The sequence below is a fragment of the Neoarius graeffei genome, chromosome 22 (assembly GCF_027579695.1).
Source record: "Neoarius graeffei isolate fNeoGra1 chromosome 22, fNeoGra1.pri, whole genome shotgun sequence".
In the NCBI taxonomy this organism is placed as follows: domain Eukaryota; kingdom Metazoa; phylum Chordata; class Actinopteri; order Siluriformes; family Ariidae; genus Neoarius; species Neoarius graeffei.
The window spans coordinates 9923329-9940363 of record NC_083590.1 but is presented as its reverse complement, the minus strand read 5'-3'; the positions used below and the strand labels follow the sequence as shown (position 1 = coordinate 9940363).

The 17035-nt window shown below is 46.0% G+C and overlaps 1 pseudogene; it reads right to left on the bottom strand.

Annotated features, from left to right (window-relative positions):
* Nucleotides 1-17035, bottom strand: part of LOC132870277 (NACHT, LRR and PYD domains-containing protein 12-like) — an 83617-nt pseudogene that overhangs the window by 52740 nt on the left and 13842 nt on the right.

The window sequence follows — 17035 nt, the reverse complement described above, 5'->3', positions numbered from 1 at the left end:
TTTATTGTCACAAGCACGTGCTCGTTGTTTACACTCTGGCTTCCCAAAGTCTCTTCACTGGGGCTGAATTTCAGGAAATGGAGGGATTTCTATAAAAGATGACTTATGATAATGATGACACACGTTCATTACCATGACGACTGCTACTAATTTTTTCTTCATCACTGACGGATTATGTTCGTCAGTGACGAGTGTGACAAGCGCCAGCGGGAGCCCTGGCCATTATTTAGTTGAATGAAACTTAGTTTCACATCTCACGCTGCTCAGTTTTGTACAGATATGTAAACAAAAATATTTGTTACTCAGTAAAAAATAGACGGCGGCAAATCCTACTACGGACGGCAATTTGCCGCCGCCAACCGGCTACTTTTGAGACCTCTGAAACTCGAGTGTTCTTTGACTCAGCTCCCTTTGTAGCGCAAGGTCCAAGAGCCATCTTTTTCATCATCATCTGATAAAATCCTTTGCTCCTTCACCCTTTATCACTTCTCAGAGAACCCTGAAGAAACTTATCAGTTTCATTGTTTGTTTGATTCGAACAGCCCAAAACAACGTAAGTGCAGGGCTTTTTAATGAATAACAAGGCGCCCCAGTGATAGTAACGCTTTGTGAACAGCGAGAGTAGCTGACCACCACTTCACATTTTGCACATCGAATGAGGCAGATGTGATGTTGGAAGCAACTCAGCAACTGGAACAGCAAGCCCAGCTCTTTTGTTTTTGCTTTACACTGAAGACATTTGGGTTTGATATTAAAAGATGAGAGATAATGGATCAGAATTTCAGCTGTTTCAGTTCTTTTTGCTTGTATTAGCATTTCTTGCTTTAGCATTTAAGACTTTTTCACCTGAATAAACATTTACAATCATTTGCTCTAAAGCATTTACTGAAAGTGTCGTATCCTCAAACACCAAGTAACTATAATATATATCTTCTTTTTTCAAAGGTAACTATAATATAAATCACAATAGCTGCTAATGACAGTGGAGCACATCCATTACTGAGAGTTTAACTATGAGAATTATGGGATGTTACCTGTGTACAGATGCGGGGTCTCCACTTTTAAAGTTCAAAGGGTCAATCATAGACGCATCACTCTTCATGGAGACACAGCTGGGTTCTGGAGAGTCTGATCTCTTTCTCTGGAGTTCACTGTACAACATTACAGACCGTTCATTATAGAAATCAGTTACAGGTTTTGACCGATTTGTTATTTTGACTTAATTTGACCAACAATAAAAACAGTGGAACGTGTCTTTATTGGTTGTTTAAATTATTTTTAATCATTACAATTATTTTGTCACATCCAGATGAATTTACTTCCTTAAAATGATAGGGTTTAAAAATCATACAAAAACCTGGTTGAATTAGTTTGCAAATCCCTAAACTACTACTTCATTGAAGCACCTTTTGATTTTATTACAGCACTCAGTCTTTTTGGGTCAGAGTTGATCAGTTTGGCACATCTGAACTTGCCAAATTTTGCCCACTCCTCCTTGAAAAAATTTACCAGACGTGTTGAATTACAAGGACATCTCCTGTGCACAGCTCTCTTCAGGTCACCCCACAGATTTTCAGTTGGATTAAGGTCAGAGCTCTGGCTGGACCATTCCAGAACACTGAATCTCTTTTGGTGAAGCCACTGCTTTGTTGATTTAGATGAATGCTTTGGGTCATGGTCATGTTGGCTATGTACCCAAATCCTTTAAACTAGCAGTTATCAAACCCCTGATTAAAAAACCTGACCTTGATCCCTGTCAGCTGTCCAATTATCGGCCAATATCAAACCTCCCCTTTATCTCCAAGATCCTTGAAAAAGCTGTGGCACAGCAGTTATGCTCATATTTACATAGGAATAACATCCATGAAATGTATCAGTCAGGATTTAGACCTCATCATAGCACAGAGACAGCACTGGTTAAAGTAGTAAATGACCTACTGTTGGCGTCTGATCAGGGCTGTGTCTCGCTACTTGTGTTGCTTGACCTTAGTGCAGCATTTGATACCATTGATCATTCCATTCTTCTGGATAGACTAGAAAATGTTGTGGGAGTTAAGGGAATGGACCTCTCCTGGCTCAGGTCTTATCTAACTGATCGTTATCAGTATGTTGATATAAATGGTGATATTTCTAGACGTACCGAGGTAAAGTTTGGTGTTCCACAAGGTTCTGTCTTGGGTCCACTGCTTTTTTTTCTCTATATATGTTACCTCTGGGCGATATTATTCGTAAACATTGTATTAGTTTCCACTGTTATGCTGATGACACACAGTTGTATGTCTCTGCAAAACCTGATGAGAGACACCAGCTTAATAGAATTGAGGAATGTGTAAAGGACATTAGACACTGGATGCTTATAAATTTCCTTCTGCTTAATTGACAAGACTGAAGTACTTGTGCTAGGACCACATACAGCTAGAAGTAAGTTTTCTGATTACACAGTAACTCTGGATGGCCTTTCTGTTTCTTCACGTGCAGCAGTAAAAGACCTCGGAGTGATTATTGACCCCAGTCTTTCATTCGAAACTCACATTGATAACATCACCCGGATAGCTTTCTTTCATCTCAGAAATATTGCAAAGATAAGAAATTTAATGTCATTGCATGATGCAGAAAAACTAGTCCATGCTTTCGTTACCTCCAGGTTGGATTATTGTAATGCCTTACTGTCTGGATGTTCCAATAAGTGCATAAACAAGCTCCAGTTAGTTCAAAATGCAGCAGCAAGAGTCCTTACTAGAACTAGAAAATATGACCACATCACGCCTGTCTTATCCACACTGCATTGGCTCCCAATCAAATTTCGTATTGATTATAAAATACTACTATTGACCTTTAAAGCACTAAATGGTCTCGCACCACAGTACCTGAGTGAACTTCTGCTCCTCTATGACCCGCCACGCCTACTTAGATCAAAAGGTGCAGGCTATCTGCTGGTACCTCATATAGTGAAGGCTACATCAGGGGGCAGAGCCTTTTCTTACAAAGCCCCACTGTTATGGAACAGCCTTCCAAGTAATGTTCGGGAATCAGACACAGTCTCAGCATTTAAGTCTAGGCTGAAAACATATCTGTTTAGTCAAGCCTTTTGTTAATGGTGTTTGAGGTAAAGGAGTAGATCTGGAGGGTCCTCAGACATAGAGTGTTTTGGTAAACTGGGATGTATGGATGCTGTCAGTCCCCACTCGCTTGCTCACTCGAGTTTGTTGACGGTGTAGTGGCTGGCTGCTTTATGTCCCGGGGCTCCCTCATGCCTGTGTTACCTTCTGGCTCTCTCCTTTTAGTTATGCTGTCATAGTTAGTTGCCGGAGTCCCTGCTTGTACTCGGTGCAATATGTATACTGTTCCTACTTATTCAGGTGACATTGGGCATACCTAACCACCTGTGTTTTCTTTCTCTCCCCCCCCACCCCAAATCTGTCCCTCTGAGTTACATGGAGTCAACAGGAAATCTTTTGGTGGAGAGGGTGGAGACCTCGACTGGCTATTGTAGCCTGAAGGGAATCGGCCGTCAGACATTCTGTCGCATGTCCCAGACCCGGTGAAATGTAACTGAATTGTCTTGGCCAGGCCTAAGGGTCCCATCTGCATCTCATCATTGCTGAGGAGTGTGCTCCCATCACCCAATCAAGCATCCAGCCAGAGCAGGTCATGATATATTTTTTACCATATTAACATGCCATTGTGTGTTATGCCTGATGTAAAGACTCTCGTCTCTGCGAGCCTACCACACAGATTTAATACTTGTCATTTTTAGGGCATACCTAACAACGTGTTTTCTTTCTCTCTCTCCCCCCCCCATCTGTCCCTCTGAGTTACATGTTGATCCTGGGATTGAGGTGCTGGCCTCTTCTGCCCCTCGGACCTGCTTGATCCATCCTGGTGCCCTGTGTCTGGTCGGAGTTTTATCGCCCCACTCCTGTGAAGGACGGCCCCATGAGGACAGTTGAGGGTTATACCTGTTAAAACTGTTAATATTATAGTCAGGCTGTCTGTTGTTGCCCAAATGAGGATGGGTTCCCTTTTGAGTCTGGTTCCTCTCGAGGTTTCTTCCTCATGTCGTCTGAGGGAGTTTTTCCTTGCCACCGTCGCCACAGGCTTGCTCATTGGGGATAGATTAGGGATAAAATTAGCTCATGTTTTAAGTTGTTCAAATTCTGTAAAGCTGCTTTGCGACAATGTTTATCGTTAAAAGCGCTGTACAAATAAACTTGATTTGATTTGATGTTGGAAGGTGAAATTCTCCTTTATCTTCAGCTTCCTAGCAGATGCTTGAAGGTTTTGTGCCAAAATAGACTGATATTTGGAGCTGTTCACAATTCCGTCCAGCTTGACTAAAGCCCCAGTTCCAGCTGAAGAAAAGCAGCCCCAAAGCATGATGGTGCCTCCACCATGCTTCACTGTGGGTATGCTGTTCTTTTGATGATGTGCTGTGGTATTTTTGCACCAAACCTACCTTTTGGAACGATGACCAAATAGTTCAAACTCAGTCTCATCAGACCATAATACATTTTCCACATGGTTGTGGGAGACCGGATATACGTTTTTACAAAGTTTAGCCAGGCTTGGATCTTTTTCTTTGTGAGTAAAGGTATAGCAGTCCATGTAGGTGGGTGGAGCACAGAAGGACGGCAGGACAGAACTGTTTTTAACAAAACTCTCTTTTATTTTCACTTTTCAGCTGCAAACACACACTCAGACACACGCACACACATCAGCCGTCTGGTTGTGGAGAGAGTCCCTCTGCTCTCACTCTCTCTCCTTAAGAAGGGCGCGGTCACTGGGAAGACACACAAACACATCAATTAACAACAGGTGTAGTGATTCTGCCACTTAACTTCCCCGACTCCACCCTCCTGTCACAGACCGATGCTAGACCACACCCCCGCTGCCACATACCCCCACCGCCCGACTCAGGCCGGGCAGCTGTCCGGCCCGCAGCCGACTCCCCCCCCCCGACGGGAGAGGAAGTCCGCCACGACCATCTGTGCCCCCGGCCTGTGGATCACCTTGAAGTTAAAGGGTTGGAGTGCCAGATACCAACGGGTGATCCGCGCATTGGCATCCTTCATGCGGTGGAGCCACTGGAGGGGCGTGTGGTCCGAACAGAGGGTGAAAGGGCGTCCCAGCAGGTAGTACCGGAGGGCGAGGACCGCCCACTTGATCGCCAGGCACTCCTTCTCGATGGTACTGTAGCGCCCCTCACGCACCGACAGCTTGCGGCTAATGTACAAGACGGGGCAATCCTCCCCCTCCACCTGCTGGGACAAAACGGCCCCCAGCCCTCTGTCCGACGCATCCGTCTGCAACATAAAGGGGAGAGAAAAGTCAGGGGAGTGTAAAAGTGGCCCCCCACACAGTGCAGCCTTAACCTTAGAAAAAGCCCGCTGGCATTGCTCCGTCCACTGGACCGGATCTGGTGCCCCCTTTTTAGTCAGATCAGTCAGCGGGCTGGTGACGTCCGAATAATTAGGTATAAACCTACGATAATAGCCAGCCAGCCCCAGGAACTGTCTCACCCCCTTTTTGGTCTTGGGCCTCGGGCAGGCCGCAATCGCTGCAGTCTTGTTAATTTGGGGACGCACCTGCCCGTTGCCCAAGTGGAAGCCCAGATACCGTACTTCCACCCGTCCAATCGCACACTTCTTCGGGTTGGCCGTGAGACCCGCCCGCCTCAGCGACCTAAGGACGGCCCTCAGGTGTTGTAGGTGCCGCGGCCAGTCATTACTATAAATAATGATATCATCTAAGTACGCGGCCGCATAGGTGGCGTGGGGGCGGAGGACCCTGTCCATCAGCCGCTGAAACGTAGCAGGCGCCCCAAACAGCCCAAAAGGAAGTGTGACGAATTGGTGTAAGCCGAACGGTGTGGAAAAGGCCGTTTTTTCACGGGATAATGGAGTCAAGGGGATCTGCCAATAACCCTTTGTTAAATCCAGTGTCGAGTAAAAACGAGCCGTGCCTAGCCGATCGAGCAACTCATCAATACGAGGCATTGGGTACGCATCGAATTTAGACACCACGTTGACTTTTCTATAGTCCACACAGAACCGGACCGACCCGTCGGCCTTGGGTACCAAGACCACCGGGCTGCTCCAGTCACTGTGGGACTCCTCGACGATGCCCATTTCAAGCATGGCCTCGAGTTCTTCCCGAACCACCTTTTCTTGTGTTCGGGTAACCTGTAAGGGCGGCTACGCACTACCACCCCCGGGGGCGTCTCAATGTGGTGCTCTATGAGGTTAGTGCAGCCGGGCAGGGGTGAGAACATGTCTGAAAACTCGGTCTGCAACTGGGCAACCTCCGCAAGTTGGGTCGGGGAGAGGTGGTCTCCACAGGGGACCGGAGAGGGACGTGATGCTAATGTTCCTTTTTGAACCTCCGGCCCCAGCTCCGCCTTCTCCGGAACCACCGACACCAACGCCACGGGGACCTCCTCGTTCCAGAGTTTGAGTAGGTTGAGGTGGTAAATCTGTAGCGCCCCACCCCTGTCCGTTCGCTTCACCTCATAGTCGACGTCCCCGACTCGCCGTGTGACCTCAAAGGGCCCTTGCCACTTGGCGACTAATTTAGAGCTTGATGTGGGCAACAGTACGAGTACTTTCTCTCCCGGTGCAAACTCTCTAAGGCGCGTACCCTTGTCGTACAGGCGGGTTTGCCGTTCTTGGGCCTGCCGCAAATTCTCCTGGGTTAGTTGTGTGTGTGTGTGGAGTTTTGCGTGCAGGTCAATAACGTATTGAATTTCATTTTTGCTTGGTGAAGGTCCCTCCTCCCAATTTTCTCGCAGCACGTCTAAAATGCCGCGCGGCTTACGCCCATATAATAATTCAAATGGGGAGAACCCCGTGGAGGCTTGGGGGACCTCTCACACTGCAAAGAGCAAGGGTTCGAGCCATTTATCCCAGTTACATGCGTCCTCACTTACAAATTTCTTAATTATGTTTTTAAGGGTGCGATTAAACCGTTCCACTAAGCCGTCCGTTTGTGGGTGATACACGCTGGTGCGGATCGGCTTAATACCTAATAACCCATACAGTTCATTCAGTGTTCGTGACATAAACGAGGTGCCTTGATCAGTCAGAATCTCTTTCGGGATTCCAACTCGGGAGATGACGCGGAAGAGCGCGTCCGCAATACTGCGTGCTGAGATATTGCGAAGAGGCACTGCTTCCGGGTATCGCGTTGCATAGTCCACCAGAACTAATATAAAGCGGTACCCTCGTGTTGACCGATCTAATGGCCCGACGAGATCCATTCCAATTCTTTCGAATGGGGTCTCGATTAACGGTAGAGGGCGCAAAGGCGCTTTTGGAATGGCCGCTGGATTTACTAACTGGCATTCGCGGCATGCCGTACACCACCTACGGACATCGCCACGAATCCCCGGCCAATAGAATCGGGCCATTATTCGGGCTAGTGTTTTCTCCTGCCCTAAGTGTCCAGCCATGGGATTAAAGTGAGCCGCCTGGAATACCAATTCCCGGCGACTCTTCGGAATTAAAAGCTGCGTGACTCGCTCTTTAGTTTGAGTGTCCTGCGTCACTCGGTATAATCTATCCTTCATAATCGCGAAGTAGGGGAAGGACGGGGTGGCGTTCGGCTGGAGCGTTTGACCATCGATTACTCTCACTTGGTCAAAAGCATGCCGCAGAGTCTCGTCTCGCGATTGCTCTAACGGGAAATCCGCGAGGGATTCCCCAATAGAGAGAGGAGGAGCCGGCAGCTCCTCACTCTGGCGCGGAGATGATGTAGACGGCTCTGTGACAGCTGCTCCTGCCAAAGCAACACCGGGACCTCCCCCTGTCAAATGGCAGGACCCACTCTTGACTAAGTGTGTCATTAAACCCCGAAATCCCGGCCAATCAGTCCCCAAAACTAAAGAGTGGGTAAGGCGAGGATTAACCGCCGCCTTCACTATAAATTTTTCCCCTCTGAAAATAATGTGGACCGACACTAAAGGGTAGTTGTGAACATCCCCGTGCACACACAACACCTTCACCAATTGTGCTCCCCCCAATGCCTCGTCTTGCACCAGGTTTTGGTGGATTGAGGTCTGATTACAGCCAGAATCCACCAACGCCTGATATGTATCACCTTGGATACTCACCGGTATACGATACGCTCCGGCCCGATCGAGGGCGGCTCCTGGCGCATTGGGGATCTGAACCACCGCGCCCACCTCCATTATCGAGCACTGCTGTTGGAGGTGGCCCGGTTCCCCGCAGCGCCAGCAAACCGGCCCGGGCTTCCTCTCTGCACTAGTGCTCTGGGGCTCACTCACCTGAGGGGGGGGGAGACAGACACAGAAGGAAGACACGGAAGGGCACCGCGGGTGCGGCGGGCCGGCTGAGGTGGCGCCGGCCCCTGTCTCCGCGGTGGGGGAATGGGACAAGGAGAAGACACAGGAGGAGGGGAGAGAGAGAGAGAGAAGAGAAGAGGTCGTCTGCTGTCCTGCCGTCGGGACAGCTGCCAGATGATCCTCCGCCAGCTCGATTGCCTGATCCAGCGATGCCGGGCGGTGGCACTGGACCCACTCTGCGGTTCCTGCTGGTAGACGCGCGACGAACTGTTCCAGTACCACTTGGTCGATGAGTCCCTCGGCGTCGCAGCTGTCGGCCCTCAACCACTGCCAGCAGGCGTCCCGGAGTTGCTGGCCAAACGCGAACAGCCGGCCGACTTCCTCCAAGCGCAGAGCGCGGAAACGCTGATGTTGTTGCTCCAGGGTGCGTCCCACCTGCTGGAGGATGGCCCGGCGAAGGTCCGCGTAGGCCAGCCGGCGGTCGGTGGGGAGCGCCGCGCGCTGTTCCACCGGCCACCCCGAGGTCTCTGCTACCTGCTCAAAGAGCGTGAAGAATGCCTCGGGGTCGTCCTGCGGGCCCATCTTCGTGAGGGTGAGGGGGGAAGGGCCCACGGCGGTGGAGTTGGTGGACCCCGCCGATGCGAGGAGGTGCCGGAACACCCGACGATCTTCCTGTTGCGCCAGCACCAGGGCCTCGAACCGTTGTTCTTGCTCCTTTCGGAGGGCGAGCAGCGCCTGGTGCTGGCTCTGTTGGGCCGTGGCGAGGGTGTGGATCAGGTCAGCGAAGGTGGAGGACTCCATGGGGCTGTTGTCTTCTGTGCTCGAATCCCGGGTTTCAGTACCACTGTAGCAGTCCATGTAGGTGGGTGGAGCACAGAAGGACGGCAGGACAGAACTGTTTTAACAAAACTCTCTTTTATTTGCACTTTTCAGCTGCAAACACACACTCAGACACACGCACACACATCAGCCGTCTGGTTGTGGAGAGAGTCCCTCTGCTCTCACTCTCTCTCCTTAAGAAGGGCGCGGTCACTGGGAAGACACACAAACATCAATTAACAACAGGTGTAGTGATTCTGCCACTTAACTTCCCCGACTCCGCCCTCCTGTCACAGACCGATGCTAGACCACGCCCCAGCTGTCACAAAAGGCTTTCATCTTGCTACCCTACCCCACAACCCAGACCTACGAAGAACACGACCGATTGTTGTAAAACGTAGGGAACAACCAGTACTTTCCAGGAAATCCTGCAGCTCCTTTCATGTTGCTGTAGGCCTCTTGGTGGCTTCTATGACCAGTTTTCTCCTTTTCTTCTCATCAGTCTTGGAGGGACGTCCTGATCTTGGTAGAATCACTGTTCAACCATATCTTCTCCCCTTGTTGATGACTGTCTTCACTGCGTTCTGTGGGATGCTTAATGCTTTGGATACTTTTTTGTACAACCAGGAGGATATCAGAATAATTCAACAGGAACAGCCAAACTTTATCTGAGGTCAATCAAAGCCACTTTCATTGATGTCAGGTGTATCATAACTACTATTTAAGATGAGACTGAATGTGATTGGTTGATTCTGAACACAGACACATCCTTGATTTATTAAAGGGTGTGCACAATTATGCAGCCAGGTTTTTATTTTCATTTTTAATCCTAAACAGTTCCTGATTTTTCACCTTCTTTGCATAGACTGCAATTTTGTCTATTTTTTTAATACCCACTGTAGAACAAATTGATAACTATCAAAATTAATGATCTGGGCTGGATAAAGGAATGTGTAAACACAGTCTTTCGCTCTGCAGTGACCAACTAAACACCAAGTAACTATAAATCACAATAGCTGCTAATGACAGTGGAGCACATCCATTACTGTGAGTTTAACTATGAGAATTATGGGATGTTACCTGTGTACAGATGAGTGGTTTCCACTTTTAAAGTTCAAAGGTTCAATCATAGACCAATCACTCTTCATGGAGACCCAGCTGGGTTCTGGAGAGTCTGATCTCTTTCTCTGGAGTTCACTGTACAACATTACAGACCGTTCATTATAGAAACCAGTTACAGGTTTTGACTGACTTATTTTGACCAACAATAAACAGTGGAATGTGTTTTTATTGGTTGTTAAATTTATTTTTTAACAATTACTATTATTTTGTCTCATCTAGATGAATTTACTTCCTTATCCTGTACGTGACACTGTGAAACACTGAACTGCACAGTTACTGATATTAATTACTCTAAAATATTCAGTGAAAGTTTGGAAGCAGCATTGGGACGTACTTGACAGAGGTGAAACAGTAATTTTTTTTAACGTTCCAATTTTCACACAAAATGTATGAAATTCTAATGTTCAAAGGCTTAAGTTTTTTAAACTGTTAGTGTTTTATAGAATTCCCCCCCTCTTTCTGCTATGTTCTAAGCCTTTTTCACAACCACAGACATAAAATGTCCTGTAGTGTGACATCATATTACAGTAAAGATAAAATATACATATATTGCTGATTTCAACTGCAGATGACATATGTTAAAGTTTAAGAAGCCCTTTCTCCAAATCATCATTGAAATCCAGGATACAGTTATTTTCAACAGCTGTTTTTCAGTTCACTCCTTACTTCGATTCCTTATTCTCACTCACTCCCATGGAAATATTTTGTAAAATGCAAAAAAAATCTTACTGTTCTGTTTGGTTTTCTTGTGATAGTTAAATTATGCAGTGTTTTAAAATGTACATCATGATAAAAATGAATTAACTTACTTAAAGGTGGGGTACGAGATTTTGGAATAACAGTTCCTGCAAGCCATAATTTGAAAAGAAACACGCCCGCCCTCGCCATGCTCCCCCCCCCCCATAAAGCCTGAGAAAATCAGCTTTATAATGGGTGTCTATTGCATTATACACAGTGGAGAGAGCTTGGAAAAATAGCTCAAACTTTCTCATTTAAACTGTGTTTTCAGCACCAATTTTCACTCCACACACACAATTTTCTCAAAAGTAGTAGCCACACTTGTCCTGATTCACACAATGTGTCTACCTACACGATAGGACTTGCAGTTTTTGAATGAGAAGCCTGAAAGTGAGGAGAGCACAGCTGCGCAGCCTCATAGACTGCCATTATAAACTTGGCAGAAAAGTCACTCGTTTTTAACTCGCTCTATTGACCTCATTTTTTACACTACAGACAAAAAAATTACATCAGTGTGTTCAGGAGAGCCTTGTGGGGCACACTGTGAAAGAATTTTGTGAATATCTCCTTCCGTTTTCGTGTAAATCCCCGTTGTTTGGAGGAACCTTTTTCTATGCATTTCTGTCTCTCCCTGCTGGCTCTCTCTCTCTCTCTCACACACACACACACACACAGAAGGGCCAGGCTGCTCCGGCTTCAGTCTGATTGACGTGTCAGTATCCAATCATTTTGAGGTGGTACCTCGATATGATTGGATGGCGTTTTTCCTTTATTTTACACTGTAGACTGGATTAAAATATTTCGTTTTTGGGTCAAACCTTCTATTGTACTGCTTGCAACATGGGTGTGAGGAGCTTTTCGAGCAATATGGAAAAAATTACTCCTGAAAAACATCTCGTACCCCACCTTTAAAAGGCATTTAATTCCATTTTAAGTGATGTCACACCACAGGATGGCATTTATGTTACAAAATTTAACTTGTAAATATTACTGTGTAATGTTTTTGCAAGTCAAAACCTTTTTTTTTAAATTAGTTAATATTTGCAAAATAATTCCAAAGCTTTTATGAATTATTCCAAATGTTGCTGGTTTATTTTATAGCTGTTTTATATTTCATGTCTCATTCGTGTTACAGACACACCGCAGGACATTTGGCATAACAACCTTAAAATAAACATGAACAAAATTTTTTTCATCCAAAAGTAAATTTACAACATAAAATACTGTAATTTTCTTCATTTACTTATGATTTTTGGAAGAAAAACACATTTTAGTAAGTATTTACAATATGTTACACTAAAATCACACGTCACGTCAACCACCCATAAACTGATAAATATCAAAATTCTGCTAATGATCTGGACTGGATAAAGGAATGTGTAACACGGCCTTTCACTCTGCTGTGAGAATTATGGGATGTTACCTGTGTACAGGTGAGGGGTCTCCGCTTTTAAAGTTCAAAGGTTCAATCATAGACCAATCACTCTTCATGGAGACACAGCTGGGTTCTGGAGAGTCTGATCTCTTTCTCAGGAGTTCACTGTACAACATTACAGACAGTTCATTATAGAAACCAGTTACAGGTTTTGACTGACTTATTTTGACCAACAAGAAACAGTGGAATGTTAAATTTATTTTTTAACCATGACTATTATTTTGTTACATCTAGTTGAATTTACTTCCTTATCCTGTACGTGACACTGTGAAACACTGAACTGCACAGTTACTGTTAATTAATACAGTTAATTACTCTAAAACATTCAGTGACAGTATTGGAGCAGCATTGGGACCTAATTAAAGTATCACAAACTGATAAATATCACAACTCAGCTAATGACCTGGACTGGATAAAGGAATGTGTAACACGGCCTTTCACTCTACAGTGACTTTAACTGTGTGAATTATGGGATGTTACCTGTGTACAGATGAGCGGTTTCCACTTTTTAAGCTGAAAGGTTGATCCATAAACGCATCACTCTTCATGGAGACACAGCTGGGTTCTGGTGAGTCTGATCTCTTTCTCTGCAGTTCACTGTACAACATTACAGAGTGGACATGAGACAGTTTTTCTTCCACAGAACTCCGACACAAAATACCGCTGAGATGAATTTGTATCATATCGTATATCACCATATTTCTGTTCAATATGCATTCTGACCTCCACCTCTTCTTACACACTCTGCAGCAGAGGGAGTAGCACATGTGATGACACTCATTTGTTATTTTAAATCATTTAAGGCACAATTTACCCTCAAACAATCTTTCTACATTAACAACGGTGCCATGAAATAGCTTTATTACAGCTCCACTGAAAAAGATAAAAATATGTTCATAACAGGGGAAAAATACACCTGATATTATAAATCCTGATCTACTTTTCTTCTGCACTAAACTCCAGCAGCTACTTCACCGGCTCTCCAGATCTCTGGGCTTATAGTGTAGCTATCTGTCTAGTAGCTTTCTAACAGAAACAGGAAATACGCATCGTCCCAATGAACTAATCCTGTTTCTCATCACAGCTGCTGTAAATGTGAATAAACAAAGGAACGCATTCATAAAAAACAGTAGAATAAATGTTATTACCTCATAGTGCTTACACTTCAATAGTTTCTGTTATCCCTTCTTTATCTTCAGAAACATCCTGTTCTAATTATTGGTTTTAGTCGATAGGATATGAAAAAAAAGAATGATAAACTTTGATGGATCTTCAGAGTCTCCCAGAAATGCTGATGTGTCAGAATCTGAGTTGAACACTCCTACTGTATTGATACTACAGTGGTGCGATTTGTGTCAACACCGTCTCATCAGTCTGGTCCTGTGAAGCCTGTACTGGGATACGACTCGCATCGTGGCTTTAGTGTATCGTCTCATACCTACTCTTTACTCTTTAACTGCTTTATTATTTTATAAGAACATCATTTTACTGACAGTGAACAGAATCTGAATGTTTAAAGTGGGGACTGATAACTTTTCACTCTGAGGATAAATTTTTGTTCAGTTATTCTTTTCATATCTACTCACTCCATATTTCAGATATGAACAGTTAATGACTAAAATATTAGAACATGGCAGCTTACCGCTTTTCTGAGGGTGGGTTCACATTATCTGTGTCCAGATCACAGCTCTCCATTTTTGAATATTAGTGTATGGACACACAGCTCATGGACTCACTGCTGATTCCTGAAGACACTGATCTCTTCTACTGGAATTAATTTCACTCCTAGAAAAGACAAAAACAAACATGCAGTTCTCATCTCATTATCTCTAGCCGCTTTATCCTTCTACAGGGTCGCAGGCAAGCTGGAGCCTATCCCAGCTGACTACGGGCGAAAGGCGGGGTACACCCTGGACAAGTCGCCAGGTCATCACAGGGCTGACACATAGACACAGACAACCATTCACACTCACATTCACACCTATGGTCAATTTAGAGTCACCAGTTAACCTAACCTGCATGTCTTTGGACTGTGGGGGAAACCGGAGCACCCGGAGGAAACCCACGCGGACACGGGGAGAACATGCAAACTCCACACAGAAAGGCCCTCGCCGGCCCCGGGGCTCGAACCCAGGACCTTCTTGCTGTGAGGCGACAGCGCTAACCACTACACCACCGTGCCGCCCCAAACATGCAGTTAAAACTGGAAAAAAAAAACCTTCACATCTGAAGGTGACTAAAATCATTTGTAATTAATAGAAAAGCTACTTCAAGTCTAATACTGTTTCCTTTACCAGCATTAAATTTTTTTTTTTTTAGTTTAAATGACTAATTTAAACTAAAGGAGGGCTCGGAACGCCACCTTCAGAGCTGGGGATGAGGTGGGCCTGAGGACAGCTAGGGCCAACCTGTTACGAGACATCAGGGTGGCCAAGAGACAGTATTCCAGGAACATTACTGACTATTTCAACGACAGCAGAGACACCAGGAACCTGTGGCGGGGGATTCAGACCATCACAGACTACAAGCCTTCGCTGCAGACCTGTGACAACTCCACCCCTCTGCTGAATCAGTTGAACGACTTCTTCACTCGCTTTAAGGCAGACAACAGCACCACGGCACAGAAGACCCCACCACCTCCTGGCGACCAGGTGTTGACGCTGTCCCCAGACAGCGTGAGGAGAGCTCTCAGGACGACAAATGCATGGAAAGCCCAGGGTCCTGATAACATTCCTGGTCGTGTCCTGAGAGACTGTGCCGAGGAGCTCACAGATGTCTTTACAGACATCTTCAACATCTCGTTGAGCCAGGCTGTTGTCCCCACGTGCCTCAAAGCCACCACCATCATCCCGGTCCCGAAGAAGCAGTCTCCCTCCTGCTTCAATGACTACCGCCCAGTCGCACTCACTCCCATCCTCATGAAGTGCTTCGAGCGGCTAGTCATGCGGCATATCAAGTCTGTCCTCCCCCCGCCCTGGACCCTTTCCAGTTTGCATATCAGTCCAACCGTTCGACCGATGACGCCATCTCCACTGCCCTCCACTCAGCCCTCACCCACCTGGAGACAAAAGACTTGTACGTCAGAATGTTGTTCATAGACTTCAGCTCAGCATTCAACACAATCATTCCTCAGCAGCTCATTCATAAACTGGATCAGCTGGGACTCAACACCTCCCTGTGCAACTGGCTGCTGGACTTCCTGACGGGGAGACCACAGGCTGTACGGGTCAGCAGCAACTTCTCCAGCACCATCACATTGAACACGGGGGCGGGCCCCCCAAGGATGTATGCTGAGCCCCCTCCTCTTCACTCTGCTGACTCACGACTGCACACCAACATCCAGCTCTAATCTCTTCATTAAGTTTGCGGACGACACGACTGTGGTGGGTCTCATCAACAATGGCGATGAGACAATCTACAGGAGTGAGGTGAGCCGCTTGGCCATGTGGTGTAAAGACAACAATCTCCGCCTGAACGTGGAGAAGACGAAGGAGATTGTTGTGGACTTCAGGAGAGCGCACACCCAGCATGCTCCACTAATTATCAACGGTGCTGCAGTGGAGAGGGTGAGCAGCACCAAGTTTCTGGGTGTGCACATCTCTGAAGACCTGTCCTGGAGCAACAACACTGCATCACTGGCCAAAAAAGCCCAACAGCATCTGTACTTCCTCCGCAAACTGAGGAGAGCAAGAGCCCCGGCCCCCATCATGCACACTTTCTACAGAGGCACCATCGAGAACATCCGGACCAGCTGCATCACTGTGTGGTACGGCGCCTGTACCGTGTCCTGCTGCAAAACTCTGCAGAGCATCGTGAAAGCAGCTGAGAGGATCATTGGTGTCTCTCTCCCTTCTCTTATGGGAGGCGTACTAACACCTTCTGCGCGCTTCGGCAGCGCATTGATATCTGAGCTCAGATATCAATGTGCTGCCGAAGCGCGCAGAAGGTGTTAGTACGCCTGTCATTATAGTGCGGACTTTCCATAGCATAGAAAATCGCCACGTTTCAATTTGTGTAACTGAACTTGTTTTATGTCACTGGTCATATAAACCTATGTAAACAGGAAAAACGTGGAAGAGTTTGTTCACATCTAACTACAGCCCCAAAAAATACCATTGGCCATACTGAGCCTAGCCACATTGCTAACAGGAGTGACAGCGCGTCTAACTGACTGGGAGGTCGCGCAAAGCTCGGACAGGTACGGAGCAGCTCGTCTCAATTCAGATAAGAACATATTTCATTATGGAAGTACGGTGGACTGTTCCTTTAACAGCGATTTAGTTTATTGTTTATACTGCTTATTTCATGTTTACCTGCTGTACCTCAAGTGCCCTTGACTGTTTATTTTATGTCCTTTTGCTCCAATTTTTAATTTAGTGTTTAGTCTATGTCTATTTCTTATCTAGAGTGTTTATACTGTTTATTTCAGTTATTCCATTTTTATTTATTGCATTGCCTGTTTGCACCGTGGGTCAGAGAGGACTGATATTTCATCTGTGCTGTTTTCGAGCATGTATAGCATATTTGACAATAAAGTTGACTTGACTTCTGTCCAGTTCATGAAACGTGATGAATAAATAGTGACAAATAAAATGGAGTAGTTTGAACTTTTTAGTGATAGT